Source organism: Tyto alba, unplaced genomic scaffold (genome assembly GCF_018691265.1).
Source record: "Tyto alba isolate M040663 unplaced genomic scaffold, T.alba_DEE_v4.0 Super-Scaffold_49, whole genome shotgun sequence".
Classification (NCBI taxonomy): domain Eukaryota; kingdom Metazoa; phylum Chordata; class Aves; order Strigiformes; family Tytonidae; genus Tyto; species Tyto alba.
In genome coordinates, this window is record NW_024881325.1 from 334,639 (window position 1) to 362,046 (window position 27,408).

General features: G+C 37.8%; 1 protein-coding gene across 1 annotated transcript in view; it reads left to right on the forward strand.

Annotated features, from left to right (window-relative positions):
• ATP2B2 (ATPase plasma membrane Ca2+ transporting 2) overlaps nucleotides 1-27,408 on the forward strand; it is a 430,835-nt gene that overhangs the window by 137,605 nt on the left and 265,822 nt on the right. The window contains exon 2 of the mRNA XM_032995794.2: nucleotides 11,008-11,112. The gene's annotated coding sequence lies outside the window, so the exon portion shown is untranslated. The remainder of the gene's footprint in view (nucleotides 1-11,007; nucleotides 11,113-27,408) is intronic.

A 27,408-nucleotide genomic window follows, 5' to 3' on the forward strand; every position in this document is an offset into this window, starting at 1 on the left:
GTCAAGACAACTCTGTAAAGAAATGGGGTTGCTTAAAGAATTAGGAGCGAGACCTTGAACTGCTGTTGGAATTGCCTGTGAGAGACTTGATGTACACCTGCTGTGTCACAGCAGTGTAAACCTTAAAGAAAGCAGGTAGTCGCAGTTTGTACCATCCTGAGCTGCTGTATCACCTTCACCGTTGTACTTCAGCTATACTGAAACGATAAACACAGTAATCACAATGCCCAGAAAGCCGGCCAGCCTGCTGCAATTTCCCAGAAACCTGGAAGTGAAAGGAGGAGGGGGAAACTGCAAACCGTTTGTGACTGGTGTTGCTATAGCAAGTGGATATTTCATGTGCCAGCTTGAAATAAACTTCACCCAATCGTTAGGTTTGGGTACCTTCATGTCTGCTCCCTGCAAACCCAGCTACTGCTGTGCACAGCACTTGTCTGTGTCTCGTGTTAGGGAATTGAGAAACCTCACATTGATGCTTTTCCTGGCGGGGGGCCAGTAGCAGGGTGGAGCTGGGTTATGGTTTTTCAGGCTTTGTAAAGTGCTCGCCAACATGACAATGTTTCACACTCTTGTTGCGAAAATATTAAGGGCTGTGATGCATGCTTTGCCTAATTCTGCACCGAGTGGGTGCATGTGGGGTATCGGAGCTATGAGCTATAGTGGTCACGAAACAAAATTTTTTGTTTTATGGGCAGTGTTTGGATGTTTCTTTTTTTTCATCTTTTCCTTCTGGAAAAGGCCTGGAGGGCTATTTTATCATTCGCTCCAGTGTTAGATTTCTTTGCCCCATTTATAGCAAACCCTTGAGGAGTTAAGCAGATAAGGAAGTCCTGAAGGATACGGAAGCGTTTTTTTAGTGCTTATTTTAAAGGAAGAGACATTTGGGCAAGTAATACTACTTGTATAGAGACTCTTTCAAGTACTAGCAATCTGGAACAGTCTTTGTGTTTTTCCTGTGAGCCAGGCTGAATTAACTGGAAAGAAATGAACCCATTATTTCTAAGTGATTCATTTTGGCTTAGGAAGGCTATTTTGAAGATTGATAATTCTAAGTGGGGAATAGGATGGCATTTTGCATGAAATATCTAAATTATTATTGATGATTACAATATCCAAGTCAAGCTGATGAGTTTCGTATAAGGCCTTCATTTAGCAATCTGCAGGTGCTTACTGAGTAGTTTTTGTTTTATTGCTGTCTTTGGGTAGTACTCTGAGGGGAAAAAAAAAGATTGCAAAGTTGCCTCTTGCAGAGCGGGTGGTAATGGCTGTAAAGAAGCAGGAGACTAAGTAAGCTGTCTTGATCGGAATGAAGAATATCTTTTAAAATACATATTTTATTCACCAACTACTTCCACGGTGGTGTCCAGACTTTAAACGCTCACTCACAAAAAGCCTGTAGAAGGCACTGCAACTGGGATTACTGTATTGACTCACTTTGTGAGAATGAGCAAGCAGCTGACTTGGCTCTTTGGGCACGTGCTCCTCGGGGCTGCTGCAGTGCTGTGAAAGTGCTGTGCTCTTCCAGTGAAGCAGCATCAAATGCTTCCTGGAATCCAAAGAACAAATCAAGTCAAGTGGGACTCCCTCCTGCAAGTGTCCTTCTCACTTAACTTGACTGGAATTGGAGAGAGACTCGCAGTTTTGAACTTGGTGCCTGTTTGTTCTTACATATGTAGGGAGAGTGCAGCATTTTAATTTAGCTGCTCTGGTGCTATTAATAGGGGGGATAGATAATAAGCAGAAAGTGTTGCATTTGTTATTTTCAAATCAGAAAGCAAACAGGGAACATTTAATGTTATAAATATTAACACTGAAAGTAATATTTTTGTCTTAATATTGTAGGACTGCAATTAGCAACACACCCTTATCTTGGAAGGCTGCAGTAGTGATGGTGCTGCAGAAAAGTGCTACCCCTCCCCAGCATAGTGCTACCATATTTTGATGGGTTATGGTGTTTTTTGGAGTGATTATATATGTATAGCTTCTGACTAACTTGCCCCATTTGTTTCCCATTGTAACAAGTTGTTACATTAGTTTCATATTTTTGCTTTTGATCTCTGAAAAGAAGGAAAAATATTAATGCAATCATATTTACCTGTGGTAGAAGACAGTGCTGAAAGTGCTTGTCTTTCTTTCACCATTAAACACTTGCTGTGAAAGTTCATGCATCTGCTTTTCCTCCTCAAGTGTTTTTTCTCTTTTCTCTAAATATGCAGGATCCTCATTTAATAAAAGACTGGTGTCACTCTAACCTGAAGAGCGTAGGTGTGCCATTGTGCTTTCTCCGATTTCCAGCTGCAAGAACATACTTGTCTATTGAGCCATTGTCTTCCTTTCCCACCTGTTCTTTCCTTGATTGCCATAAATGCCAGAATTACAGCGGTACAAGGTTGGGTTAGCAACCCAGGGCAGGTCATTGGAGAGCAGCAGATGTATGTAGTTTTGATGTTTACCTATGCAAGGAAATGTCTTTTAAGTCCTGTGAGCTTCTAAGATGTCTTCCCCCCAGTGACTGCACCTTTGAAGTGCCTTACTTCGGGGCAGCTGAGCATTCAGGATGAGTCAGAAGCTGCTGCCACTCTCAGAGGCAAGATACGACTGGTCTTGTAAAGTATTCATGGTTTTGTTCCTCCATGGGAAGTAGCTCCCAGCTTTCACTAGATCAGGAGCTTAGAGACTTGTTACAGGCCTCTATTTGTGAATGAGAGGTGTGATTTGATATCCTTTCCCTCTCTGGCCTTGGGGTGCAGTGAGTAATGATAATCTCACATAGGTTGGGTCATTTCTTTCTGTATGTATTTTCTTCCATAGAAACTCCTGCAGTATTTATGGCATTATCACGTATCAGTTCCACTTTGCTCACACCAAGCATGAAGGCTAATCCAGGTTCCAAAAGCAAATAAATGCCAAGAAAAATATTGCCATTTGCAACAGAATTCTCTGTTCAAATTATTTATTTCATCCAAGCGTGAAGTAGGATTAAAAATTGCTTAAAAATACTGATGCAGCTGGCTACTCAAATAGTGCTTTGGTAATATTGACAACAACAGAGCTGATCAAACAATGTCTTTTGGACATGTGGCCCCTGCTGCACATTGGGCTTATTTAAATCACTTAAATATAAGTTTGCATAAAGACTTTGAGTTATTTTGCTGTCACAATGCAGATACTTCTGAGAAGAACATACTGACTAATAGCAATCCCACACAATGACCCAATACTACGGAGGGATTAACAACTAGTGCACCTGTAAACTGATGAAGTTCTAATTCTTTCCTCTAATAGCAGTTGGAGTTTTTGATGTGGTGCGGTTTTTTTTTTTTTTTTTTTTTTATCCTGTGTTAAGTTTGTAGTGCAAATGCAGGTGGTTATGTTTGTACATGATGGACTAGTATGTGATACATTAAGTGAAGGCCAACAAGTGACCCTCCTATTCAACACAGAAGATTTAGTAACTTTGTGCAATGCATCAAATTATGAATCTGTGTTACACATCTTTGTATGAGGTGGAGGCTGGATCCCAGCCTCCTTGCTCTTTCCTTTGGCTTTTGATATTTGTTGGGAGCTCAGAAACAAACCTTTGTTTCTTTTATCTTTTTTTTTTTTTTTTTAATTGTCTTTTAAATATATTAAGGGAATTTTCCTCCAGGATTTTACCTCCATTATTTCCATACATATTTGAATTTTGTTCATTACAGCTTAAATTTTTATATTGTCTAAATCAAAATGGCCCCATTATAAACTTACAGTGAGTTTGGTAATATAACAATATACTGGAATTATATAAACATGTTTCTTGCAAGAAAATTTGTTTTGAGTGAAACCATATGCACATGTTAATTGGAAGTATTTGTCATACTTCTGCCATTTTTTGTATCTGTTTCAATACTTATTAATAGCATCCTTCTGAAACTTCTCTGATGAGAGACTCTACAGCAGATTTCTTTAATGCTGTAACTGGAGTACAGTTTTAAATGTCTTGGATGTGATTCCGAACAGAGCTGAACGAGAGTGAAATAATACGTAGTCCCTGATTGAGTATATAGCTGTAATTGCACTTAGGGACTTTGCTGCTGTTACATAAAGCACTAGAACAGAACTCTATCAATGGTTAAATTATCAGTCTCTATTTTCTGTATAAACCAACCTATAGGAACTCTTCCCCGTAGGCAACTTGATTTATATTGATCTTTTTTTGAATTCATATTTTGTTCTTCGGAGAGGTTGCAATACTCGTTTGGACTACATCCTACCTTTTTTTCCCCACAGTAGAACCATTGCATTAGAGGGGTAGTACTTTTTGGGGGTTAAAATTTTGAATTCTGATAGGTTTGAAGTAGTTTCCGTTACCTTCCAACATGACACTGAATTTTGTTTATCCTGTAAATCATCTCTCCGTAGAAGATCTGCTTGGTAAGCAGTGCTTGCTGGTGCTTGGTGTCTCACGTAATTCTTGGAAATTTAGTGTGGATGGTTGTTTAGCTGTCATCATTGGCTGTCCTCTTGATTTAAAAAATATTGCTTCACCATCAGAAGAGTTCCATCCAACCAACAGGCAATGGAGATTGCTGTGTAAGGGCACACATATGGCTATTTTCTGCTGTGTGTGGCTGTGTCCTAAGATTTTGCATGCGGAAATATAAGGGATGTTGTCCCAGGTAAGGCCACCTATCCGCAGTCATCCCAATGTGTTGCTTCTGCGTGGAAATGATTAGCTCAGAGATCATCCATTTCAGCAATGATGTTAGGATTGTTTTTCATGTGTGCATTGTATTCGTGGGTACCTGTCTTCAAATTCATCCGACACTTTAATGTCCAGCTAGCGAGTCTTGAAATGTCTTTCTGTTCTTCTTCATGGTTAGCCCTCATCATTCTAGCATGAATAACTTTGCATCTTCACTTGGCTTTGCCATGTTGCTGCCTGCTCCCTTTTCTGGCTAATGTGAGGGTGTGCGGAGGCTGGGGGTCGCAGCTCAGCTCCCTGAAGAGCTCTGCTGGTGACCTGCTCCGAGTGGGACACCTCAGCACTTACTCCGGCGCCAGCTCCTGTCTTTTAACCAGATTTTTCCTAAAAGCCTTCCGTATTATCTTCTAGTGGCTTAGTTTTCATATGATCCTCTTTGTGGAAGGCGTTTTTGAAAGCCACTGAGTATCTACTGGATTTTAATATATCCAAATATGTAGATCCAACTGCCTCTCCCTCGTGCATGTGCATGCAGCCAATTTGTGAAGCACGACTTCCCTTTACAGAAGAGGAAAACCAACTTTACTCCTTAATAAAAGGTGTTTATCTATGTGTTTATTTCTAGATTTAGTAATTTATTCTAATTTTCCTGATAAAGGTGCCTGGATTACTAGACTGTATTACTCAGATATATCCACTATAATCTTAAAAAAAATGAAAATGAACCACCCCACCCCCACTCTGCTGCTCGAGTCTGCCTGCACTGGAGGAATCTTTCCTGTTGCCTATTAATTGGCAGTTGCTGCTTATGTACAGCAGCTTGTTTTAGACCATGTTTGCTAGTTGCGTGTTACATACAAGCCTATTTTTATAAAATAATTACTGAAGCTTAAAATGCGGCTGCAAGCTTTAAAATATCTTTAGTTTTGCTGGGTTTTAATCTTCTGGATTTTATGCTCTTGATACCTAACAGATTTTATTTTTTTTTTTCCCAAATCCTCCTCCTCTATTTCTTTTTCTTCCTGCTTTTACATGTAACACTCCTTTCTGTTTTATTTTTTAACCAAGTTTCTGCCCAGATGGAGAGCTTTATATGTTCTTAACCGACAGGTTTTATTGTAAAGGATTTTTAACAGCAAGGTCAGTTCATGGGAAGTTCTGTTATTCATAATGAAGGATAGGTGGCACTCTTGTTATTTTTGTTTGGATTCCTGAAATAAATCAGGTGTATGTACTCTCCCAGTAAGATTCCTTTTTATAGAGTAAGTGCTTTAGAGAGTGTTCTTGAACATTGAAGAGGATTATATATATTTTTTTTTTTTAATATGAACATGTACTTAAATTGTCTGAGTCTGGGACTGGTTCACAGTACTCTCTAGGAAGAGAAAATATGTTATTTTTATGACAACCTCAAGAATTACTGCTCAGCTATATGGCATTGGCTCATTTTATGTATATCATTTTTGGGTTTTTATATTTTTGTACTGTTTCATTAGGCAAAGAAGAAACCCAACAAATCCTTTAATGTCATTTTAACTCCAGTTATTAATACCTTTATACTTAGTACTTGCTTGTTAGTTTTGTGTTTGAAATATAGATTTAAATTGGTGTGGTAATTATAGCACTATTGAATGAAAGGAAATGACATGGTAGCAAGTGCTAAACAGTCAATAGAACCTTTATTTCTTAATCCCCTGTAGTAAATACTTGTGGCCCTAATTCTAGAAATTGATTGTGGGATTGTATAGGCTTGTAGATTTATGAGTTTGAGAGTTTTCTCTTATTATCTAAAAATCCTGAAACATCTTAAAATACATGGTGGTAGAAGTATGGCATGTTAGGTGTTTTCTGTAACTTTAGAGCAAAACTTGTTTCAATGCTACTGAATTTTTTTTCCTTCTCTTACTCAGCAGGCAGCTAGGACAGGGTTACATGGAGGTATTTTCACCTTGATTCTTGATTACTTCAAATAAAATCAATATCATTATTACTAGTGGCTGACAGGTTCATATGGCCAAGGCAAAGTGATTTGATGACCTCAGTCCATTTTCTCTTGATCCATTTGTCAATCAATTGATTCTGTTACTGCTCTTCCCAGAAGAGTGCCTCATGGTTAAAAGGAAAGGGGATAAGTGGAGTTGGAATGAGCAGAGATTAGAAGTTCTGTCTTTGTCCAAGAGTATGAGTCTCTTCCACATGAATATCTAAATACCTCAATATTCTGTGACACATTCTTGCAATGTAAACCTCTCTGTGATGGGCTCATGGCTTGTCCAGTGCCACAGACTCTTTTCAGGGAATTGCTCAGTTGAATCCTTCTAAGGAGAGCCATTCCTAAATACTGAATGTCCTGTAAGGCTACTTTTTCTGTGCAGTTCAAATAGAAAATTAAATAGGTCATGTGGAAGGAAACATGAATAATAAAGGAGAAGCTTATTATAGAGAAAAAATATATATTTGTGTGATTTTCATCAAACATCTAGTAATAGGTGTTACTACCTAATCATATCATAATGTGCATTGTGTTCTTTTATATATTTCTTCAGTGTTTTAATTTTAGTTAACCAGAGTTTAGGTTTCTGGACTTCACACCATGATTTACTAGCATGGCATGAAATTAATTGAAAGAAAATCCCTTCCTGAAAGAGTTACTAATCTAATTTGGACTTTAGATATCTTCACTTTTAAATGTTTCGTTAGTATATATTCACTGGGGAAAGAGCTCGATTTTAATTTTGATGGTGATAGAATTCTGGAATTAAAAATTGATTGAACAAGCTATTTTGTTTTAATGAGTGAAGAAACATTTTGTAACTTGGCAGTTCATTTTCCCGGTTATATTTTTGGTGCCCTTCCATGTCATACAGGCTTATGTATTACTCATCCCTCCCTTTTTCTCCTCCAAACTGTGGGGTATTTATTTATTTATTTTACCCTGAAGCGTTTGAATTGAAGAGTCCCAAACAAAAATCTGTTTTGGGGCAGGAAGTTTTCTTGATGACTTGGAAAACATTTACTTTTACTTTCTAATGTCAATTCAGCTTTCAAGCTATTAGATGCCGTTAAGGCAAAGAATTTTATGTGTTTTGTATAATAATACAAGTCCCAAATGGTGGTAGCTATTGAAGTTAACACTTTTTGCCCAACTGTGGGAGTACTAGCATCTTTGAGAGATTCCAATTTTGGTTCTTATTTATGCTTGACATTTAATGTGCTTGACATTCTGATTATTTTACACCTACCTAATTTCTTTTAGCTCAAGGGATAATGACAATATTTTAAACAGTTGTGAAGTGTAGCTGTGTGTTATTAAGCAGGTGCCACACTACAAATGGAGGGAAAAAGTCCCTAAACTATTTCTAGAATAATTTTTTTTTTTGAATTGTGTATCTCAGGGTCAACTGGAGTTGTTCACCAGCTTGTTCAGCCGTGCAACTTGGTTATCAGTTTCATTGCCAGGAAGATAAAGCCTCACTAATATTTTATGTCCTTTCATTTACCTTTATATGTATCTGTGTGTATATATATGTCTATAAAATAGATTGTGCTGGACTGTGTTCTTACACTGTGTCCTTTGTGATCTAGGGGTGAGGCATTATAGTGATAGATACCTGAGTAATTACTGAGGGCTTACATTCTTCCTAAAGTTTGAATTAAAATGAGACAGTAAGAGAAGATAGTCTACATAAAATTTAGTCCATTAAAATGAGCACATATGTCTATATCATACATTCATTGCTAGTATGGTAGATATTGGAAGCAGCTGCCCTGTTTCTTGGTTTATAGATAACTGGGGTATAAGACGAGAAACTAAAATACCATGGAAAAAAAAAAAAAACAAAACAAAAACCAAAAACCAAAATAAAACCCTAATTTACTGTAAGTATACGTTGTGTAAAGTCTCTTTTCTCCCCTTTCTAAACAATTTTATTAGCCATCTTTGTTGAGTTGTATTTCCATGTAAATATGTAGTTCCCTGCAGACTTGTAAGATTTTTAAGCCCTTTAAAGCAGGGTAAAATGGGTATCAGAGGAAGCAAAAGGAAAATCTAGAAAGACCAAGCTCTTTAGAGAAGTACAGCTGGTGGTCACAATTTTTGTTTGTTTCATCTACTAGAATTTTTGTGTTGCATTTAACTATTGTAATTGTGAGTAAATTGACTACATAAATAGTGGTGAAGAAATGGTAAAATACTCTATTTTACAGACCCACGCAGGGACATTTTCAGTACTTACCCAAGTCCTCACAAAACTATCGTCATGTCCCAGCAAGGGGTCCTTGAAACAGCACTGACTGAATGTGTTATAGAATGGGGTTTTTTTTATATATCTTTGTTTCACAATCTTGCCACCTGGTGGTATACTCTGGCAATAAAAATTTGATTAGAAACCTGTTCTGAGTCATGTTTACTTTTGTAGGCAAGATTTTAAGAACAGAATTTAGACCTGGATTACAAGTAGGTTCTTTGTTTTAATGCGCCAGTTCAGTGTGTCCTTCCTTTATTGTGTCAGTGTCCAACGTTAGGTGCAGTAGAATGCATGTCTTCGCATTAAATGCATCTGTTTTCCACTCCACTTTGGTTTCTACAGAAAAGGAAAGAAAAAGTCTAGAAATATCGTGTGGTTGTGGAACACTGAGATGTGACACGTTAATCTTAAAAATAAATTGGAGATATAGGTAAAAAAGGTATGGTGTCCATGTCCTAAAATTCCCAGATAAAATGATGCAAACTGAATTTACCTAAATTATGGTAAGAATATTTAAGGAATATTGTTATCCCTAAAACAAGTACTGCAAATCGAAGCAATATGGAACTTAAATGTATTTGGATAGTTTAAACTTGCATTTGGGCATGAGATGGAGACTGAATAAAGGCAATGACGTGCGAGACCTGGCATCTGTAAAAGCTTAGTGGCAGGAGCACCGGGGAAGCTCGCTCCTTTACATTAATCCGAGATGAGGCAGATGTGGGTTTACTGGTATCTGTGGGGGGAAACACTCCCTTATGATATAATATGTTTTTACCTAGTGTTCAAAGGGCATTAAACAATTCTGTGTTTGCAAGCTGAATCCAGACATGATTTACTCAGGGGTATGATGAACTGATCATTAATTGGAACTTTTAAGTCAGGAGTGGATGTTTTCTCTACCAAGATCACCGCTGGCTGTGCCATATGCTGTTGTTTGACACAAGAGTAACGGTAAAATCCTGTGACTTGCATCAAAAAGGGCATCATACTGGAACACAGTGGTTCCCTTTTAATAAAAAAATGTGGAAGTTTTATTTCTTTTTTGTGTGTCTTCATGGTGCAGTGTTGATATGTTTGCACGTGGAACGCTTGCATCCAGCAGGACCTCACTTGCTTGCAGAACTGCTGCCTGTGGTTTCAGTACACCTTCTCATCGATTACTGAAACAAGTCAGAACGTCATTTATTCATGGTGGCATCATTCTGCTGACCTTAAAACCTCTCAGTTATTCACTTCCACCAGGTTCTTACAAGGAAATGCAAGGAAACCGGGGGAACATCTCTCCCCTCTGCCACCCTCCCTCCCTCCCTGTCTGTCTGTCTGTCCCTCTTACACAGACACGCACGCACCAGCAGACACGCACGACCCCACTGCCAGCTGTACATTGCAGCCTGTCACCCCTGCACTGGCTCTCCTGTACAACCCCCTACAGCACAAGCAAACCCTGTTCTGCCTTTTCTCTTCTCCTGCCCACTCTGATAGGAGGCAGAGCAGCAGATACCAAAGCCAACACGATGAGCACTGTCCATTTTGTTTGCCGTCTGCCTTCTCATTCTGATCTGTTTCTTGGCCTCAGACTTCCCACTTTCAGCCCTTTGTCCTCTCTCCTAGTTAGTACTGAATAGTGATAACTCTGAGTAGCTGTTGTGAAGCAGCTTGAAGTGCTGAAGGTTTGGACTTTTACCTTATTCAGGGTGCTAGCTATTTTTAAAGATGATGGGAATTACCACCAGTTGACAGTCTCCAAAGGGACTGCGTGCGTTAAAAATACCATTTATTTACATGTATGAGAGGCCACAGGGCTGCAGCCCTATTAAAGGACAAGCGTGAGAGGTTGTTGGGACTGAGGCTTATAGTTCCAGGCTATTAATACAGATATTTGGTCACAGAGGTAGAACTTTTTAATCACATTATTTTCCTGCAAAATGTCTGTAACTGTTTATGACACTGGATGTTTGCTCTTGGATCTGTTTCTCCTGTGGGGTATCGTTTAGATCAATCCTTGTTTGTTCTATTAATTTGCTTAATTCTCTGGGGTTTGTCAAGTCTAATTATCTCTTTTCTTTCTTCCAGTTTTGAAATCAAGATTGATTAACCAACACGAAAAGACCCAGCTGGTTATGTGACTTGGAACCCTGTTTATGAAGCACTGATTCATTTTTAGAAGACGACAGCACTGTATGTTGTTTTTATCTTTTTTTTTTTTTTTTTTCCCAAATTAAAAATCAACTGTTGTAACTTCATAGAAATCCTAGAAAATAGAAAATTCCTGAGGAATACAACTCTTACTGATAAATAAGATCTTGATTTTTCGCTTAGTGGCACCAGCCAAGGAAGTAGAAGTGCTCTATTTGCTGTACCGTACTACTAATCAGAGATTTCTCCCACATAACAATGCTACTTACTGATCACATCATTTAAGGACAGCTTCCCTTCGTTTGAAAGATCAATCTGCTTTCTCTTTACATTGTGTTGTACGAAGCGTGGGATTAGCAAATGTGACGAATGTGTGTTTTAGACTGCATTGATAATGGGTTTTGTAAGGGCCGATGCTGAAACCCAGGGCAGAGACTGTGAAGTAAATGCAGGAGGAGGCTGCAGTGCCACTTAACGACACCTATGCAAACGGGTAGGTAGCTCTAGCAGAGCTCTAGATTCTCCCCTATGCCCGAGGACCCCAAGATTTTGGACTAAATAATGCTTCCTCTGCCCTCGAGTCAGACAGTATTTTCCCACAATTACAAATTTGTTCTTGTTAAGATACAACTTCCATTTTAATTGCAAAATAAAATTGCACAGATAAATTATCAGCCTTATACTCTGTAACCCAGGTGTGGGAATGCAGACATTGGAGGCTCCAGCAGTAACATTAAATGGCTTAACTTTTTTTTTTTTTTAATATATCATGAGCTATGTTGTATAAGCTAAAACTTAATAAAATTAAACTATTGGATACAGGTGAAGTGCTGATACGTATGTCATCATGCTATATGTGGTATGAATCTTATCTTTTCCTGTTCTGTGAAAATGTTCTTCCTTACCAGTGATGACACTTTTTAATTTCTGTAATTAGGTGGTGGGGGTTTTTTTAATTGATAAATTTTGGAAGCAATAAGTTTACATGAGGTTCCGCTCAGACTAGCAGGAATCCAAGCCACGCTATCAGGTACAGGGCAGCACCAGATTATTTCAAGCATTTCTTTAGTTATAACTGCACTAGAAGTCAGTCAGCTTGGATTGGCTGCACTTTATAACCATGTTAAAATGAAGTCGCCCAACTTGCTCTGACTGTATGAAAATTCCATTTTTTTTTTTAAGTGAAAGGAAAAACCTGGCATTTTTTCTGGGGTTTCTGTTGAATAGTAAATGGTTCTAGTGATTTGTGGTGATAAAATAAATGGAAAATTTGTATTTTTATTTATTACCTCTCTTGTTACTGAAGATTCCTTAACCAAGAAAGGAAAATGAGATATAATATTCAAAATATTACAGAAAAAGGGGAAATAGCACTCACTGCCTACTAAATTAAGTCTTGGAATATGAAATAGTAGAACCAATAAAGAAAAATTAATAAGTATTTACTCTTAAATAGAGTTTTGTACAGTGAAGTATAAGATTACTTCTGATTTTTATGAGTACAAGGAGATGTGTGAGCAAATTTGCTTTCTGACAGCAATAAATTTATTCCCAGTTTGGTAAGGAGATGGGTTAGCATGTTATTAGGAAAGAAGAAGAATCACACTTGCCCTTCTTTAACAAGTAAACATAGGAAACAAAAACATAACAAGAGTACCCTATTGTTCCAGGCGTCTTTTTCTGTTCATAGAACATTTCCTCTCCTATGATGTGTGCAGAAGTAAGCAGACTTAAAGCTTGGTATGAAAACCACAAAAAAAGTGAATAACAACTGCATATATAAAATGGTGCTGCAAGTTTTCTATGAGCAATTAAGGAAGCTTTCCATAGCATATAGTATTAAATTCTGAACAGCTGCTATGAAGAAGACTGTATGAACTTGTTTGAGATTATTTTATTTTCTTTCATACTGTATGTTAAAAAAATGAAAGGAGCTGTTGTATTCTGAAGTTTATAAAAAGCATTATATTATAAAAAATGGCACTAGCACAACTTTAATGTATTCAAAATATCGTGTAATGTTTATGCAGATAGGAATTATTCACAGATTCACTCTCTTTTGTCACTAATATTTTCCACTAGTGTGGTAAGTGTACCTGTAGTTCTCACCTACATGTAAATGTCTGACAGGCTTTTTTAACTAAAACTAATTGAACTTATGTCAAAATGTTCCACTTAGTGCCTATCTTTTTTCAATACAGAGCAGAATGAAAACATGGTCATAATGACTAGTGGGCAAGCGTAACACCAAGTTACTGCAGTGTGTTGAGTGTCACTTCTTACTGACATCCAGCTTTGACTGCAGTAGTTTGGCACTGTTGCTTTGCTGAAGGTTTTAATAGGTGCTATAAGCTGTGCAGACCAAATATTGTACTTTTCTTTCAAAATACTAAAGATTCCAGCTTCATTTTTTTTTCCGAAAACTCTTAAAACAAGTAATCTATAATCTATTTGTCAGACATTTAAATGTCTGTAAGAGACTTAAAAGCTTAGACAGACTTACTAGAGAGGGAACTTTCTGAGTCATTCAGCTATTAAAAAAAAAAAAAAAAAAAAGCCTCCCCAAGGTTTTTGTACTTTATTTGCAAAGAAATAAGAAGAGTTTCACATACCATCATTTCCTCTATTTCTTAATATAATGCACAATAGTTTCAATGTTTGTTGTGGAAGGCAAGCTGCCAGGCACAATCACACAATTTTGTATGCTTGTGAAAATAAAAAATTGTAAAACCCCCCAAACAGCCCTTCCTAAAGAATGCTCTGTCATTAGCTTCTCAGATTCTCTTCTAGAAAGGTACAGTGGGCTAAGAGTCTAACTGTACCTGGGTTTCTTTGCTTAACTTGCCTCCAAACCAGAACTGAGCTTGCATTGACATAAGGTTTTCCTTTTTTCCACTGATGAAGACAAGGCATCTGTTCTGGTTAGATCTTACCACAAGCTGTAGGTGACATTAAGCAGGAGGTAATGCTGCGTGGTCGGTGGGATTTTGTCTGGCGAGGCCACGAGCACATAAGGATTATTTCTTCACAAAGGTGACTGCAACTGTTGTCCTCTCCTAACGATATTCCCATATGAAATCCTTCAGAGTTTTGTTTGGTCATTCTTGCGCTTTATCTGTGTTATTAAGGAAGATACGTCTCGCTGCTATGTTTTTTCTGTACCATTTAAAAATTAAATGTCATTTGTAACTGAGAATGAAGGCTCTGAAGAAGTGGTTTCATCGTCAGCACCAGGTGCAGCTTCTCCTGCATTTCACCGTCTGACCTGTAAAATAAGGGCACTGGTGAAGCCACTGAAACTTTTGGCTTTCCACATAGTTCCAATGACCTTTGGCAAAATGTGCTTTTGTAACTTCTGCCATCTGCGCTGGAGGAAGACCGCCGTAACAGCCAAGTGTGGGATTAGTAGTCTCACTTCATAACAGTTCTCAGCACAGCTATGGTGGGCATAAATTATACCTCAGCTCATCCCAAACAATTACAAAATACGTTAACAAAATTGGTTTTATAGCTTTGATGGCAGAGTCAGTCCCATCCATCTGTTTTTGTGTTACCTTTCCTGGGATTGTCCCCTGTGTTTTGCAGGGGCAGAGGAGTATGTTCCTTTTTTTTTTTTCACTTCTTAGATGTGTATATGATGTTATTAATTCAGAAAAGTTGTGTGGAAGTACAGTACATCTGTGTCTACAATTACCTGTATAGTAATCTTTTTTTTCACAACTAAATTACAAGTATCTGTGAATATTTCCGAGCTCTTCCCCCTTTGAAAAGTCAACGTCCTTTAATTAAATAATATTTGCCTACTCTCTGAAGTTAGTGACATTTTATAATCATACAATTACTACTTAATTGCAGTTTTACGTTGTTTTAAGAGGTCAGTAATGGCAATATTACAACTATATTCAGTGAGAGGATAACAGTAGACAATACCTGGCTCTTGCATAGGACTTCTCATCAGTAAATCTTGAAGTGCATTAGAAAAAGTATGGATTGTTATCTCTGTTTTATAGGTGGTGGAGATTGTGGCCCTGAGAGGTTATCCAGCCTGTCTGTGCAAACCTGTTTTCATGTGTTCTGTCAGCTAAAGGTTGCAGTACAATGACTCTCCTGAGCAACATGTTAAAATACAATATGGAACAAAAAAGCCAAAAAAAGTCAATGGTATTTTAATGGAATAAAATGAATGATTTTTTTTTTTTTTTAACAGAAAAAAACTAATGTACTCCTGCTGAATTCTGTGTTGTGTGTGCTGTTCATATCATTAATTTGATTTGAATGTATTAAACATGAAGTTTATATGTAATGTCAGTTTATTTTTTTTTTTTTAATTGACTGTTACCCTGCGGTTTAAATGTTTTTCATCTGTCTTGGTGTGAATTAGCTGGTGAAAAATCACAAAACTCATTAGTGCAAGTAGCTGCTTTTCCTTTCTATACTGTATGCATGCCATTTTTGTCTGGTAGTTCAGTGGGTGTTAGTGCTCCAGATGGTTTTAAGAAATTGAGTAAGATTAGGAAGAGTGAATAATCAGGTGAGTCTTCAGTAGATGCTCAAGTGACTGGAGAAAATGGGAGCGATCGCTCTGTAGCTGTCATTACTGACTTTGAATATAAACGACAGCCTGGCCCTCATCTAATGATTTGTCTGTGTGCGGCTGTGTGAGCGCGGCAGAGTGGTTCCTGGCATGTCAGGGAAATTAAGCTTACGTGGAATTTTTTATCGATCAGGACACAAATGAACAATTTTATTTTTTTTTAAAATCGCATTTTATTACTGTCTAAAAACGTTATATCAATAACTGAAATTATTTTCTGTAGTTTATTTTAGGTTTGTTTTATAAATAATATCGTTTAGTTTTGTATGTTGAGGATAATTTTAATTTTGTCTTTCCTCTGTATAATGGATTTGCTTCACTGTCACCAAAACAGCTGCTTTGAGGATTGGCATTTCACCAAAATTAAATGGTTAATTGTATGTTCTGAGAGGCCTTTGTATAGTGCATTGCTCAGTAATCTCACTGAGAAAAGGCATTTGTTCACAGCTTCTGCACTGGCTACCTCTGTGTGGCGTAACAGGAGCTTCTTACAGGTGCTGCTTAGCACATTTCCCTCCTCCGAATGAAGGTAACGTGCTCTGGAGTGTAGCTGCAAATGACAAATTTCTCTTCACTTTGAAACAATCCTTGATAATTCCGAAAAACTTCTTGCAATCAATTAACAAACGCCCTCCATGAACATGAAAATCATGTCTGTTATTTGTTGTTCTAGGTTTTTTTTTCTTGGCAGGCTCTTTTAGGGTTCAGTTTTTGTTAGTATATTACTGGATTTTTACTGGCTTCTGTCTCATCCTTGAGTTCTCAGAGCCCAGAGTAATGCTTTTCTGCTGGTTTCTCCTAATACAAAGCATACAAATGTGTATTTTCTTAATGTGACACCACAGAGTGCTGAGTACAATTCAAATGCTAATACGCAGAAACTAAATCTCACAAAGGAGATGTGTTAACATTTGTCTTTATTCACTACATTTCAAAGGCTGTGTGCCAAATCTTGCTTGACACATCCAGCGTACTACACTGTACAAATCTACCCCTTAAAGGCAGAAAGAAGCATTTCCTTCTTGCAGAGTTTGCCTTTTGACCCCATGGAAAAGTGAAGGTTTCCTTCCATGACCCCACCTGAGCCTGCTTTGCTGATTCCTTCACTTTCTCCCCCATTCCTGGGTTAAATTTCCCTTCTTCCCGGAGAAACTGTGAGCTGCATATATCCAGCAGAGACAGGACTGGGTTTTGCCAGCTGATTTTATTTTACCACTTTCCTGGGTGCTGGAAAGTCTCCTCAGTTACTTTGGTGCTCTTCTCTCCTCTTTTTCAGTCTGCCCTGCAAGTGTAGCTCCTTGCTGAGATCAGACTTAACTCCTTTTAGACAAAATACTAGTTCATTTACTTCCACATTATCATTATTGGAATGTGTATTTTGCTCGTGGTTCTTCTTTAGCTGCTTTAAACTTTAGGTCTCTGTTTTGTCCATTGTTATCCGTGGCTGCTAGGGTTTCACTGACTTCACTGAACTGTGCACACTTGTATCAACAAAGTAGGTAAATTCCCTGTTTGCTTTCGGTTTGATGATCCAATCATCTATTGCAACCCTATCCATTTTTCCCCTGGAGAGTTCATCTAAGACAGTCATATTAACACCTTGCCTGAATGGGTGTTTGGCACTTCCCAGCTTTTGCAGAGTTGTGTAATCCATTGCACTTCCTACATCTTTTCCCCCAAGCCACAGAGTCTTTCAGAAAAGCAAATGAAACTGCAGAAGAGTTTCAGAGACCCCAGACGTGACCTCTCTCACCACCCCCTCCTCTCCATCCTGGCCACGCTGGGCCTCGGGCTTGGCTCTGGCTTTGGGCTCCCCGCAACTTTGTTCCTTGCTCGTCTCTGTAGTATTCTGAGATACAGGTTTTGAATTTTTTGGATTCTCAATCATTGGCACTGTCTATTTGGATAGACTGAGTGACTTATTCTTAGGTCTCATTTTCGATTTCTCAGTAATCTCTCTCTGCAGATGTCGGCGCTTCAGCACAGAGTGAAGTGATGCTTTGCTTTTTATGTATGCAAGCAACACATGGTCTGCAGCCAGCTACTTAAACTCACAAAATATTTAAGAATATGTTTAAATGCAAGGTCTTACAGAAAATGCAAATGTATTACTTACTACTTTTCATTTGATTCTCATGATAGATTTCTGGAGAGTGCTCTGAGGCTCTTTTTTTTTTTTTTTTTTTTTTTTGGTGCTATCACTACTTTGCCTTCATGCTTATGCTAATTTTCTTTCTTTGCCAGAGCCCCATAACACTTGTTATCAGTAGCTACAATTTCCTGCCACCTGTGGTGGAATATATTTCTTCATTATGAGCTTTTTGCTGCTTCCTCAAGTTTTGTTTTTGATTAGCTGCTGTGGAATTTTTACATATCATTCGCTTGTCCTGCAGAACTTAATCATCTGATAGATATGAAAATCGACACTTTTAGTTTATATTGGCCCAAATCACTTTGTGCCAGTTCCTGGTACCAGTACTGAACTATTACTAAATATAGCACAAGAGAATGTGGTGGAAGACTGGGTTTTGTAGGGTTTGTTTTCTTTTGGGTTTGTGGTGGTGGTGGTTATTTTCTTTCCCTTCCCTTAAAGCGAAAGAGCACTGACAAAGCCAAGGCTCAGCTCAGAGTGACTTATCTGAATTGGGTTGGAATATAGAAGAGATCACGCCTTCTTATTCTGAATTTGCTGAACGTTTTCTTAATGTCATTTGCAGTAACTTTACATCTCTATTTTAGAAGCTGTTACTTTTTTAAGGATCTCTTGAAAAATGAGAAGGTAAGCAGAGGTTTACCACCCCTTATTTAATCTTCATGGCAGAGTTGTACTGTGAATCCTCCTCCCCAGATCGGAACAGAGGAGAACTATAAATGCCACCAGCTACTGACTTTATAAATGCAAGTATATATCTTGCTATTGTCCATTAAATGGACTTTTCCATACTCAATTGAAAAAAAACAAACCCACAACTTTTTATAACAGGAACAGCTGTCCACCACCTCATCTGTAGTAGGTAGTTTCTTCTCTCCATCAGCATCATCTGGAACAAGGATAAAACCCGTGGAAATGTTAGCGTGTGATAAAGAGAAGCATGTGTGTATATGCAGGCAAATGTAAATTGCACTGGATTTCCAGCATCAAAAAAGGGACTTGGCAACTGCAGATGTGTAGCTTAAAAACTGTAGGAGGAAAGAGAAGAAATGGTTTTGTTTCTCTGCTGAATTCTCTTGAAGCAGCTGGTGTGAGCTGTGTACCGGAGATGAAGCAGTGTCAGAGGTAAAACTGCTGCTGTCTGGCACAGAGTAATTCATCTGATGTTTGCCAGTGGGGCTGCTGAAAACATGACTGCTGAGGAGTAATGCCTGAAAAAAAAAAAAAAAATTTTTCTATATTCTTTATTGATATTTTTATCTTTACTCTTTCTAACCAAACCTAGCCCCGGGATATAAATTACAACTTGAAGGGAGATGTGTCCATATTAGTCTTTATAAACTGCTTGTATTAGGCAGGAGAAGCCTATTTATGAAACAGTCCATGGTGCTACTGGAAACATTGTAAGAATGACCTCGATGGGTCCCCACTGCTCCTGCTTCTCCTGGTTACTTTTGCCTCCTTTTGGGATGCTGGCCCTACTCTCATGAGCAGGGAGAGAATTTTTCTTTTTTTTCTTTTGTTGTGGCTTTGGGTTGTGGTTTTTTGTTCGTTTGTTTTGTTGTGTTGGTTTGTTTTGGTTTTTTTTTTGTTTTTTTGGAAGGAGAGGGGTCTTGGGGGGGTGTTTTGTGTTTTTGTTGTGTGTGGTTTTTTGTTTGTTTGTTTGCATTTTGTTGTTGTTGTTTCTTTTCCCAAATCTCACTGCTGTGGAATTCCTTTTTCCATCGTCCCACGGGTCCCCAGAGAAATGGTGCTGGAGTAGCATGATTCACTGCTGTAAATGTCTCTGTCATCGGTGTTGCTTCAGAAACTGCACTGAAGTGGAAACGAAATCTGTGCCCAGTGGGCATAGATGTAACTTGAAACAAGTAAACTCCTATTTTTCCTCCCTTTTCTTTTAAAAGTGCATGCGTTTCTACTTGTCAGTGAGCTTTGTGGATGAGATGAAATGAAAATGAAGCACATATTTTTGCAAGGTGGTGAGATTAAGGGTGGTGCCGAATTTTAGTTTTCTCATAAGCTTTTTTTTTTTCCCAAATCCCATGAAGTAGCATTCCTGAAAATTAGGAAAGGCAAACAGTTACATACAGTTTCTGACATGGGCTAGTAGCAGATCCTTTCTTTATGGCAACAGTTTCAGTAATAAGGTAGCTTCTCCTTTGGGTAACCAGTTCATGAGACTGTCTGAAGTTGCATCTGAAGCACTTTATAAGGATCAGAAGTGGATAATTTGTAGTCGTCAGAGAACCACTGAACTTTGAAGAGAGATTGGTTGGGTGGATTTTGCAGGTTAGCGGGATGGTTGGTTGTGAGCGGGGAAGACTAGCTCCTGGTTGGAGAAAAAACTGGTGAATGGGCAGCTGAGGAGTCTGTTGCAGAGCAAAGGCACGTATAGTGAACAGCTCATGGGAGGCCCTAACAGTCAGATGCCCTTTGTTGTGACTGTGAAAGAAAGAAACGAAAAAAAGAAGGAAAAAACCCACCTGATGCAATCAAAGTAAAGAGCCAGCACAATTGTTTTCGTATTTTAGAATACAATTAAGGGATAGCAAAGTGGGATTGGCAGAGGCTAAAGTGGAGGAGACTGCAATAGTTAAGACATGAGATTATTAGGATCAGAGAATTTTCTATCTTGTGTTGTGCAATTTGAATTAATTGTCATAAAATATGTACCGTTAAAAAGAAAAATTAAACAAAAGGAAGAAGGAGGAGAAAGGGACACCCTGCAAACCTGAAAGGATAATTTTATTGCAATCTATATGTGAAAGAAAAATGGCAGAAATGGAAAATCCTTGGAAGCATCATAAGCATTTTGAATATTGAGAACATGAAATTAACTTTCAAACATGGGCTTTTTTGCACATGAATGCACATGGGTGATTGCGTGCCTGTTCATATATACACTACTGTAGTTCATCACCAGCCAAAGTCTAGTAAGATTTTAAACTTGCAAAAAGATTCAGATATTTTCCATCTAGAGTATCATTTTAATCCTTTGATTTTGCTGTAGAAGTCTTGATCCTTGTATTTCATTCTTTTCATAAACAGGCTTTTGTTACTTGTGCAGTCAAATTTGAGTAAAACATAGGTAATTTTCATACTGTAAATCAGAAAAGCATCACTTAAATTTTATTTTTTTTCCTTTTGTCCTTATGAAATGCTCTCTCTTATTATAAGGCATTTTCAAATTTTTTGCAATGGTGGTTCAATCCTTATCTGTTACAAGAAGTTGGAAACTGGTATGAATGATTCATTTTGAACAGCTATTTTGGTGGTGCACACATCATCTTAGATACGACTTTACATAAAATGGATGGGAAAAAGCTAGTTTATATACCTCCCCCACCTATCTATTTAAATGAAAATCCATAAAACTTGAACAGGAGATTGTCATTTGGATTTATTTGGAAAGAACATACTTTAAAAATACAGTAGGGAAAAACAAGGAAGGAGCTCAGGAGTGGTGAATGGTGACCAGCTAACTGTGAAATGGAGGAAATTCTGTGGGCAGTATCAAAACTCGCCCTTGGCTTTAAGCCACAGATGTTTGCAGTGCCTGAAGATAAAATGATCTGAACCAGCTAAAATAAAATTAAAACTGCAGCAAGGCAAAAGATAAGATCTGCATATGTTCTCACACATTGAAGCAGAAGCAACTGCTCTCAAAAGTGGTTTGGGGTTTGGTTTTGTTTGTTTGTTTGTTTGTTTGTTTTTTGGCTTGGTTTTGTTTTTTTTTTTTTACTAGTTTGGAAGGAGGAAGAAGAAAGAGAGGGGACAGGTCTTTCATTAGTGTTTTTGGAGGAAGGCTGAATGGAGTGAGGTTTCTGTGAAAAAGGTGATCAGAGAAATTAACCTTCCAATGAGAGAAGTTAAACTTCTTATAAAATGTTGAAAAAATGTAAGTCTCTTGCATTAGTTAACAGCTGTGTTATTTTTATTGCTATGAGTGCTAGTCTGTTACGTGGTGTGTAAAATTCAACATTATGAGGAAAAGCAAATAGTATGATAATAATGACAGCTATTTTTAAAGTACAGAAACAAAATCCTAAAACTACAATGCACTTTTCCTCATATATAATCAAAATAAAATAGTGTATTGAAAAAATTTTACTACAGCTTTGAATGAACAGTGAATTAATTTAATGAAACTTTGTTACACTGGAGTTACTTCCTCTTTGATTACTGAGAAATAATCCAAATTTCTCAATGCAGGAAAAAGTCATGTATAAAAATACAGTTTTATTAATCACTTTATCTTTTTCACTCAAATTGAGAATAATGTAGTTTTAAGGATTTAGTTTAATCTTTCTGCAGCGCTATTTTTCTTGTTTGTTAAGAGGCTGCAGATATAACTCAATCCAGGCAAAAGTCCTGGTGAAGTAAATGAGATGGTACACTTGCACAGTTTGACCAGTTATGAATATTCACTTTTTTTGTGAGCAGATGGTAGTTCCAATTCTGTGCAGAAATATTGTCATAAGTATTTCCTTTAGTACTTCTTATGTTCTAGTTCTTTTTGCAGCTCTCCTTCCACTCAGGACATGTTTGTTGTAGGAAATATGTGTTCTGACAAAATATTTAAAGGTGAACAAAGAGAGAGTGTGCTCAGAGAAAGGAATAACTGTCATCTTCACGCTGTGAAAATGACTGATGTACTTGGTGTGCTCCTGTGTTTTGAATTATGATACATGTGTGCAGCGTAAACGGACGAAAGAAAGTTTGGATTTAGAGCAAATAAGTTCCCATGTCTTTCCTGCAGTCTTTCTTCTTGCAATATTGATGTATTTGATCTCTTAATTTAAATAAATTGCCACTTAAAAAAATGCCTGGTAGATTATGTTAAAAAAATGAAATCCTTTGTTTACTAGTGGAGCAGCATGTAAAAGGCAGCTACAAAAGGCATCTTAACCAAATTTGAAGTTGCATATTGTGAGTTCTTATAGTGCAGGCAGAACTGGAGATGCTCAGGTGCGTAGTGAGTAGCCTGATTTGCAAAGGCTGGTCTTTCAGTTGGCCTTTAACATTTAGGGTGGACAGGTATTCTGGGTGGTTATACGGAAACTAGGAACTGGTCTCCAGGAGGGTCAGCTTTGTTTTTCTGCATTATAGCACAGCTGCACTTCCTGGTTATCACCTGCAATCAAATGAGTTGCCCATACATAAATAATGTATTGCTGTAAGAGAGAGATGCTACCATGAATTGAAGGAAGTCTTACGAGTAATTTTACAATGCCAGTCCCATGAAGTTCCAAGTCATAGCTGTAACTCACAATATTTGTAGAATTTCATTAAACATCACACTTGCTAATTCCCTGTCAAATTGAGGATAGCTAACCAAAGCAACTTGATTTGAAGAAAAAGGACTCTGCCGTGAGACTTCAGTGATTCTTTCCATGTCTTAAATATATTCACTGGGATTATTCTTCTGGTTTTTTACCTTCAGTTGTTTGTTCAGTGAACTTACAAGGTTCAGTTGTAAATTAGACTGTAAATTGTTTGGTGCAGGGGTTGTGCTGTCCTGTGAATTTTGATAGACAAGACATTATTGACCACAATACCATTTGTAGATTTTGAGTAATGCTGCAATCCAGCATTTAACAGCTCTTTCTAATAGATCATTAAAATTTCATTTTTGTGATTTTTATCTTTTTCTAAAGTACTTCTTTAACTCATGTTCAGAAATAAAAGGAAATTCTCTTAGAAGACATTCTTCATACTTTATGCAAACTCTTTTACAGGGAGAACTCCTATTGCAGAATGACCTATATCTTTACTGCAACTGAGCTGAAAGAGCAAAAGGTCTATAATCTAGTGTGTTTTGCAACCGGTGTATCAGCACAGTGCATTTCAGAAGGGCTGTTGGGACTCTGTAGAAATTGCATTTCTCTTTTGATCTTAATTTTATACCTGGAAAAGATTAGGGGATATGCATTTCAGCTGATGGACAAAGGGTAAAACAGAAAATATTTTTAGAATGGAAGATGCATATCAGAAAAGATATGCACTTAGAGGAATGTGGTATGAGGAAGTATTTATATAGTTTCATTATTATATGTGAGTGATGTGGGGAAAAAAATCAGTGAATGTCTTTCTATCTGCTATGCCAAATCTCCATGCTTTATTTGCTATTAGTTGATTAGTGTAATATTATTCAAAAAGATATCTTAGATAGCAGAGTATCATCTAAACAAAAATATAATTTCCTAGAAGGCAATATTTACCTGTTGATTTATTTACTCATTTGGTTTTCCCATCACCTATTATTTTTTCAGAGCTGCTCTCTGTTGATAGTGACCTTGCAAGATGACAGATTAATTTCAGTGTTTAGGAGCTTGTGCAGGCTGCTACTCAGTCTTGTATTTTACAACATGTGTATTCAATACGGAGTATTCTTTAATTCAGTGAAAGCAGTTTAACTTTGAACAACCCAAACTCAAATGCAGGAGAAGCTTTAAAAAGCTCACCCATCTTTTTCCTGCTCTCTGCTTAGAGTAGCTCTTATGTTCCTCCTGTCAGCTGAGAGCACTTTGCCTCTAATCTCTTCAGTGACAGGGCAAAGCAGGATTCACTTATGCATTATGGTGCCTGGCCATGAGATACACTCAAAATCTGTCAAAAGTCTTAGTAGCCCCAGTGAGTGAGTCGCAACACTAGACTACAGTGGAGAAATGGAAACTTTTTGCTTTACCCTGCCCAGAGGAGCTGCCCTGTACGAAGAGCCGCATTACAGGGCAGTGAAGTTCGGCTCGGTGCAGGTGCCACTGGCAGGGAGACAGCCTCTCGCACAGAGTTAATTCAGCAGCCACATCACCTGCAGTCCTGCTTCTCCTCCCACAATTGTATGGAACAGCTGAACTGCTTAGATTTTTAAACACCAGGGTGACATTTATTTGGCTTTTAGGAAACTGTTTCACTGTCACTGATACTAGCGTAGCAAGTTTAAAATAGGATTTAAAAAATGGGATTTAGGGAACCTTTTTTTGCAGCCCTGTTGAAAACCATTGTAGATTTTGCATCTGACCTGTTTTTTGGTGTGGTGTGTTTTGGTGGGTTTTTTTGTTTGTTGTTTTTTTGTTTGTTTCATTGTTCCGTTGCTGTTGTTGTTTTGTTCGGGGTTTTTGTTTAGTTTATTTGTTTGTTTTTCAACTGATCCAAATGGTGCTTATAAATACATGTTTCAAAAGGTACTGAGAGGAATGTACTAACAGCTGGGAGCACATAACTTCATTAATAGCTGAGACTATCCCAATGTATGTTTTATTTGCTATTGTTGGAAGAATTAGTAGCAAGCTGTGAGAACTAACTAGAAAAAGAACCTATAACTTCTGAGAGATGTGGAAAATCCCCTTTTTGACACCTGTGCAAACCATATAGTTTCCTGAGCAAAAGTAATTTATGTTTGATGTTGCACAGCAAATATGCACTACGTATAGGTGTTCTCCACTGGGATGTTACAATTGAGTGTAATAGCTTGAAAGTAGAGAAACTCTGTGGTCAGTGTGGAATCGTTACCGATGGAATAATTACCTTCTCGTGGAAGATAATTACTTACCTTGAGCAATGTCATGTTTGTCAGGCTTCACAGGGTTGATGTGAGCAGATCTTCCATCACAGCTTCTGCTGATCAAAAATATGGATATTGGCCTTTCTGGTTTTATTTCCTCTTGCCGTGATGGTCCCAGTCCTGCCTCGCACTGGCTCTTGCACTCATCTTTAAGCTGATCCAGGTGAAGCTTAGGCTGCCAGGAAGCCCGGGCTCCAGGGTGGAAGAAGCCCATGAGCCACATAAAGCTGACACTGAAGTTGAAGGAAAAGCACTTAGATCACAGGTGATGCTTCATTCCTCAATAGCTGCCTAACCGAACTTAAAAAAAAATAGGATCAGTAGCTGATTTTGTTAAAAGAACTGCTTATATAGTAGATGTGCTCCATCCTTTCCAGGGGCAGCAAACATACTCTAAGTTTTCATGTAATTTTAGCATTTGGTTTAATACCCTATGAACATTGCGTGGTTAATGCACTTTCAACTACATTTGCATTAAAAGGAAAACCTTCAGTTCTTCATAAGTCCTCTCATCTGTTCGGTTTTCTTTGTTTTTTGTTTTGGTTTGGTTTTTTGTTGTTGTTGTTTTTTATGAGAAGTCATTATTGCAGAAAGCAAAAATCAAAACTTCTGTGTCTTTGTGCATTTAAATTTGCATTTGAGATATTGCATCAGTTAGCTTCCATTCAAGATTTTCTTATTTCTTGTAGCTGATTGGCTATCATCGTGCTTTCAGATGGGCAGTGATAATGTTCTGTAGTTGGAATTAAGATCCATGAAGGCGTATTTGTTGACGAAAGTAGAAAAAGAATCCCATTTCCTTCTTCCTGACTATCGCTTCTTTCTTGCATTTAACCTTGCAGTGAGCTGGCTAGGGAAGGAAAAAGGAACAGAAAAAATTTTCAGTGAAGCTTAGGGAAGACTGAAATAAATTTTCCATAGATACTGCTCTCTGAAATGTCCCTTTCCTGAGGCCAAAACAAGCTCCGATGGTCACACATGGGATGCAGGGAGAGCCTGTGTCTGAGAAGGAGAATGTGGCACTGCTCCTTCTGGCAGGAGGCAGTTGTTAGATCTTGGGTTTACTCCATTCTCTGGTACGTTTGCTGGCTACCAGATCTACTTAGCTTCAAAACTGAAGTGCTTTATGGTTTGCATTGTAAGGAACCTGTAGAACCTGTAACCAAGAAGAAAAATTAAATGAAACAAAAATTCACACAGTGTTTCTATCATGAGGTTTTTCTTGGGTAACGGGGTCATGTGACTCTCTCAGAGACATTAATGTGGGTGACAACGTGTATTTGTCATTTATGAATGAGAAATCTGAGCATACAGAAACTTCATGAGCATGAGCAAATATACAGCTCTACATGCAATAGTTGTGCAGAGGTTAACTTTGTGATTCTTACCATGCCTCATCTAGTATGATAATTACTTTTGGCACCTTTGTGTCTAGGCCTAATTCATCTTGTGAAGATAAGGTAATAATTTACCACTTAACCTCATTCTTCATGTGCCAAATAACACAATAGTACAATAAAAACTTAGACGTGCAAGTTGGGAGTAAAGAATGGAGGCCAGTATCTTGGGCAAAAGCGATATTTGAATAATGAAATTGGCAAGATCAGAGGGAAATTCTGCCTCAAAACAAGCTGTGCTTTAGCAAAGTCTGGCATTAGTATTTTTACTTGATAAACTGAGATTTGCTGTGGTGAAAGGTGTAGAGTTCTTCAGCAAGCATTTATACGTTTCAAAAGGGGACATGGTTCAGGCAGTATTGCTGTACTATTAGTGACATTTTATGGTAGGCTGTATAAAGTTGCATGTTCCTAGTTAATTTTTAGTTTTGAACTGTTGCTCAGATACACTTTGTGCAAATATGCCTTAGTCCAGGCTAAAAAAACCCTAAACCCGAGACTTGAGACAGTTTTTGGTGTATTTAGAATAGGAATGGCACAAGTTAGTCTAGATAAAGGGGGGGAATACTTAAAAATTCCCAAGGTGAAAGAGACTGTAATTGCTACTTGGCATTTGAAGAGGAGATATAAA